General features: G+C 43.7%; 1 non-coding gene across 1 annotated transcript; it reads left to right on the forward strand.

Annotated features, from left to right (window-relative positions):
• Positions 1-4,154: 4,154 nt before the first annotated feature.
• On the forward strand, positions 4,155-4,226 carry TRNAT-CGU (transfer RNA threonine (anticodon CGU)). Its single transcript has one exon. It is a non-coding gene; the product is annotated as a tRNA-Thr (tRNA).
• Positions 4,227-6,030: the final 1,804 nt, after the last annotated feature.

Consider the following 6,030-nt stretch of genomic DNA (forward strand, 5'->3'; position numbering starts at 1 on the left):
TTTGTCCATGGTTACTACTTAAAATGAAAATATCATTCTGAATTTTATGGGTCTGATACATTTGGCCTATGTTCTAAGTACCTTTCTCACAAAAAGGAGTAAGAATGAATCTGCACTTCAACAAGCTCCAACATAATTATGGTTTGTCTTTAAAATCAGAGCCAAAATCTGTAAGAACAGAGACTTCCTGAACCCTTGAAGTTTAGGTTTGGATTTCCATTTTTTTTCCAGCAATTTTTAATATAGCATCATTTACTCATAGAATGGCCTGGGTTGCAATGGACCTTCAAGTTCATCTCATTCCCTGCCCTGGGCTGGGACACCTCCCACTGTCCCAGGCTGCTGCAAGCCCTGCCCAGCCTGGCCTTGGGCACTGCCAGGGATGGGGCAGCCCCAGCTGCTCTGGGTGACCCACTCCAGTATCTCAGCACCCTCACAGTAAAGGATTTCCTCCTCATACCCAATCCAAACCTACTCTCTTTCAGTTTGAATCTGTTCCCCCTTGTCCTCTCACTACAAACCTCTTGGAATAAACTTTAATACATGATTTTCCCAAATTCTTCCAAGGTTTTCAAGATGTGTTGGGTTGTGAGATTTTGTATTTTTGATTTGCATTCTGCTTAGCTTCTGGAACATTCTGAATGCATTTTTTCAGGAGTATGAGCTATGAGCTGTTTGCACAAGCTTCTTTTAAAGGTGAAGCTGTTTCATTTAAATATTTAGTGTTACACTTCCCCTTGGGAAGGCAGTCCTGTACTAATCACCCACCCTTTCCTCATTAAAGTCTGTTCTACACTGATAACATCAGAAATTTTGATATTTGGCCAAATATTAAAAACTCCATAAAGTAGTAAGCAGTAATTAAGTCAGTAAAACTGAAAAAATTAAAACCTACTAATAAGCACTGTAAATTTCATATAATACCTTTTCTCTTTGAACTTTAACCATTGTAAAAGCTTGTGGGCTGTATGGGCCACAAACTTACCTTTGATATCACACACCAAGCACAAATATTGCAAAACAAGTGCAGCACTTTTTGACCATGTATTTGTGCATTAAAGAAATTACAGCTGGAGTATAACAGAGATAAAGCACTTGTTTGGTGCCAGCTGACAGTCTGGGGGCTTGATTGTTTTACAGTGACAAAATATAAACACATAACCTTCTTTCACAAGTTGTGTTCATATTACTATTTGATGTAAACACAAAACAAGGCTTGATAAAACTTGAGATTATGCTGAGTGAATCTCTTCCACAGGCTAAATCTTGATTTTCAGTTAAAACTCAGTTTATTCAAACATGCTCTACAGATGGCCATCAGCACATTTGTCTTGATTCTGTTGCACATTTAATGCCTTTTACTACTGCCTATTGGTTTCTTGTTTATTGTACAGATGTTGCTAGAGGAACATATTCCTTAGAGTAATTTGGAGTGTCTCAAGTAGGAGATGTTTCTTTGATGGCAAAGAAGTCACATGGATTTCCCCACACCTCAAAGTATAGTGCAACTTTACCAAGACATTCTTAATGCAAAATCAAACTAACAAATTAGAGCTGCTGAGAGCCAACAGCCAGGGCCTGGGGTTTTTTCTTCAAGTGTTCATCCATAAATGAAATGAGAAACTCTAAGATAAATACTTCACTTCTTGTAAAAATATTACCTGTGAGTCTCCAGTCTTCTGTGCAGAAAAAGGACTGCAGGGCCATTCTGCCATCTACTGCATCATTCTTGAGCCCCTTCCAAGACAAGTGCTGTGGATTAGAAAGTAAAATAGTGAACAGAAACATTCTTCATACAGCTAAGACAAAGCTCAAGTAGCTGCAACAGCTCCTCAGCATCCCATAGCAAGTCTTTATAAAACTCAATTGCACCACATCTACATAAACAGGATTGTTCCCCTGAGTGTCTCTCAGAAGAGTCAGGGGATGTGCTGAAAGGCCTCGTTTTGCACATGGAAACAGACACCAAATCAGCAATAGAGCCCTCTAACACTTCCCTTTTGAAAAGCCACGTGGTGTTTCAAAGAAGCTTGTGTCAGAGGAGAACAGCCCTTAATGCACAAGGAGGATTCAGCATGGAGGAAAGGCTTTAACACCCAGCTCTACCAAGGGTAAGGGCCAGCATGAAAGACACTTCCAAACAAAAATATCCAGACACTGAAAGGGCAATTACAGTTTTTTTTAAATCAAGTTAACCTTTTTAATTATAAAAACTATTGTGACAAATCAGCTCACCATTAAACAACACTTTGTTTAGATAGAAACAGTTTCTCGAGGCACACTAAGGAAGTTAGGCCCAGAGAGTAGACAAATTTTTTAAACTTTAATAAGCATTTCCTCTTAATCTAGTTAGAAGATCTATATAAATTCAAATTGAAGTTTCCATCTCGCCATACAGTTATGGAAGAACTTGATCAATGGAAGTTGATTTACCATTAAATACTGTTCCCAATGCCAAGCAAATACATTTATTACAATGTAGTGTATTTGAAGACATAAAACCCACCAACAATTCAAATATTCCTTCCACTCACCACAAAATTACCTCTCAGCTCGTAAGGATCAAAAACCATTAATAAACACAGATGTGAGCTGCACAGGAAGTGTGATGACAAGTTACAACTGGCAAGTATGGCACATAAAAGAGCAAATTTTGTAATAAGCAAGTAGGCCAGAAATGGTGTATCATCAGTCAAACATGAATGGTTAAAACAACTCCTTTCTGCTGCCAGCTTAATACTAAGAGTAACTCCTTCAGCCAGGGGAGATAAGTGGCTCTCTGAGGTCACCCGTTCATAAACTCACAGGTGTGAGAGTTGAGGGAGGCAGCTTCCACTCCTACACACCATCACACTTTGAAATGCTGCAGTGATTACACTAAGACAAAAGCAGAATACAACAGTGCCATTCTCATTTCCTAGCTTTCCATAGTCCAGATGAGGGCATGTGATGAACAAGACTAGCAGAAAAATTCCAGCAAGCATTCAGACTGCCAGGCCATCAGTTCTGCCTATAGGAACTGAAAAACCAGGTGACTTTCAGGGCAGCTTTACAAGGGCTGACTATCCAGTAAGGTAATTTAAATTAAACACCTTTCACTGCAGGGCAAGCTCATTCAAATCACTCGGTTTAAATACAGGCAGGCCTAGAATTATCACAGACAACCTAACAAATCATAAGTTTTAAAGAACTGAAATATTTTCATACATTCAAGGCATCAAGCATAACTTTCCATGATGTCAGTTCAAAGAACATCCCAAAAGGATACATAAACATTCCCCTCCTCACTGCAGGGTGGTTCAACTAGAGGACCTTTGAAGGTCTCTTCCATGTGAAGTTATTTTGGTTCTATATCAGCCTTGCAAGGCACCTGCATTACAGCACTACCAAATCAGTGCTCTGATCCAAACCTTTACAATGGCACCTCTGCAATATGTTCACACGCTTCTTCCACAGGAAACCAAAACCACACCAAAAGGAATATAAAGCTTGGGATATCAAGCAACAGTTTCATGGAGAATTTAAACAGACCTCCACAACACATTAAATGAAAACTAAAACCTTTGTTTTCATGTCACACTTGTAAAAATCTAGGAGATCCTGTCTAGAAAATATCTAGTATCTTTTCTGCAATTCACAACACTGAGTTTTTTAAGGGAACAGCTACTGGGCAGCAAGTGTGTTTAATTCAGTATTTACCATTTAGTTATCCCAACGTTTTGCATTCCTGCTTCTCTTCTTGGAAGAGGACAACTTTAATCCCGCTTTTTTCCCCTCTCTAAGCCGTGCCGGCCGATGTGAGGCTTCAAGTGCCGCCTCCGGGTTCCGCGCCCTCACAGCTCCGGGGCGGACGCTGCAGAGGGCGCTGCCCTCAGAACGCCTCCACAGGCGGAGGGAGGCTCCGGGCAGCTCCAAGAGCGAGAGCCAGAGGCAGACGAAGGGAAAGCGAGGGCCAGAACGAGACCGGGAGCGGGGGCAACCCGGATCGGTCCTTCCCTCCCGTTCCGCCCCCTCAGCCGCCGCCGCGCCCTCAGCGCCTCAGGGCCGCGCGCCCCCGGCAGGTGGCAGCCCAGGCACGCGCGAGGGCGGCCCGGGGGCGGGCGTGCGGGAGTGGCGCCAGCGATAGAAAGGCGTCAGGAAGGGCTCTTAACGCAGGCGCGGTGGCCAAGTGGTAAGGCGTCGGTCTCGTAAACCGAAGATCACGGGTTCGAACCCCGTCCGTGCCTTGGCGGGTCCGCGCAGGCGGGAGCTCGTCCCTCATTTTTAGGGGAAGGCGGAGCCCCGGCCCCGCGACCCTCCAGGGAGCGCCCGCGACCCGCCCGGCACCAGGCGTGGCAGCTCCACAGAGCCGCGGCCGCCGGAGCGCGCTCAGCAGCAGTAGCGCCACGCCCCCGGGCGGGTCCCCGCTCTCCCCGAGCGCAGGTACCCAGCCACGGCTCTCGTACCGGCGGCAGCGGCTCCTGCGGCTCCTCCGGCCCCAGGAAAAGGTTCTGGTCCGTTCTGGTGGATGTCGTGCCAGCTCTGCCTCCACCTCGGTCATTCCTGCCCATCCCTCAGTGGCTGCATGACCGCCCTTCTCACATCTGCAAGAGCACAACAGTGTTCCTTCGTTTTTCGTTGGATTCTAAGCCTGCTTTCAAGAGACCCTCAGCTCAGCCTGAAGAAACAAAAAATAGTTTGAAACGCGAAAGGCCAAGATGAGTGATGAGGTCTGGTGGAAGTTATGTCAAACGCTTTTTCCAAACAACACTATTGAGGCAAGTGCTGGTGCCTACCTTATCACGCAGTCATTCCTGGGAGAAACAAGTGGAGCCTCTGCAGGATCTTGTTTGAAGAGATCCTCCAGCTCCTTTAAACTCTTGTTTGAAGAGAGCCTTCTCCAGAGGCTGCAGCTATCAAGATCATCCTGTAATCCCCCAGGTCCCTTTCATTGGTTCACCCCACCCTACCACCATGAAATTAAGTATTTATTAATTTGGTTCTTTCTTCTGATTGATAAACCATGAGGTTTCTTCATCTCTATCACTAACCACTTAGAAGGATTATTTGCAATCTGATTAGTCTGTACTTTACATTTCCTATTTTCTAATAGAAAAACCTCCCTGAGACACTGAAAATGGGTAAGGAAAGGGTGCAGTGGTTATCTCACAGGAGCCCAGCAGTGTTCCCCTCCTCCAGTGAAACAAACACTGAGTGCTTTGGACACAGCTGATCCAGCAGCACCACAAGTGCCCAGGAGGTCCAACTCAGTGACACTGATGGGACCAGGCACCAAAGCTTAACACACAGTTAAGGGTTGACAGCACATAAATGCATCCTAACAGTGTAAATAAGAAAAGAATTAATAATTGAAGGAAATCTTTATTGATTCATGTTTGATATTTACTTACCATTTGAAATTTTACTGATCACTGTGTCTACACAATCAATTTTGTTCTCTGCCTGACAAATCTTCCTCTCATATTCTGCACCATTATTGTTAGGAGTATAAACTGTATATTTGTTGTATGAACAGAAATAAATGTCCTTAACTATTTACACTGGATTTTGTAAATATTCTTACATATTTTTACTTAGGAATACAAAGGACAGTGAGGTACATCCATGTCCCTGAAACTACTTTCACAGGAGGGTTGTGAAAACTCAATGAAAAAATCAAACTCAAGGACAAAACACATATCTGATAAATACTGCTTTCTGTTTACTACAGTGTCAAGGATAAGCCTCTCAGGGAGGGTGGAGATGAGCCACCTTGCCACTTTTTGATGAGTAAAGCTTTCATAAATTTGTGCTTGATTTTTGGAAATAATATAGGACAAAGCCAGGTATGCACAAGAGCTGTGGCTGTGTCCGACCCTCTTAACGATGGTTTGAGGCCTGTGAGTCTGTGTTAGATGACACAGAAATCAGGTAACACAGCCTGTTTTCCAGTTTGCACACAGAACTTACATTCTGTTGAGCAACACTGCTGAACTATTAGCATGATAACAATGTTGCTAAGTAACATTTTAAGACATGTCTTGTGGTTAT

The sequence above is a fragment of the Melospiza melodia genome, chromosome 18 (assembly GCF_035770615.1).
Source record: "Melospiza melodia melodia isolate bMelMel2 chromosome 18, bMelMel2.pri, whole genome shotgun sequence".
In the NCBI taxonomy this organism is placed as follows: Eukaryota; Metazoa; Chordata; class Aves; order Passeriformes; family Passerellidae; genus Melospiza; species Melospiza melodia.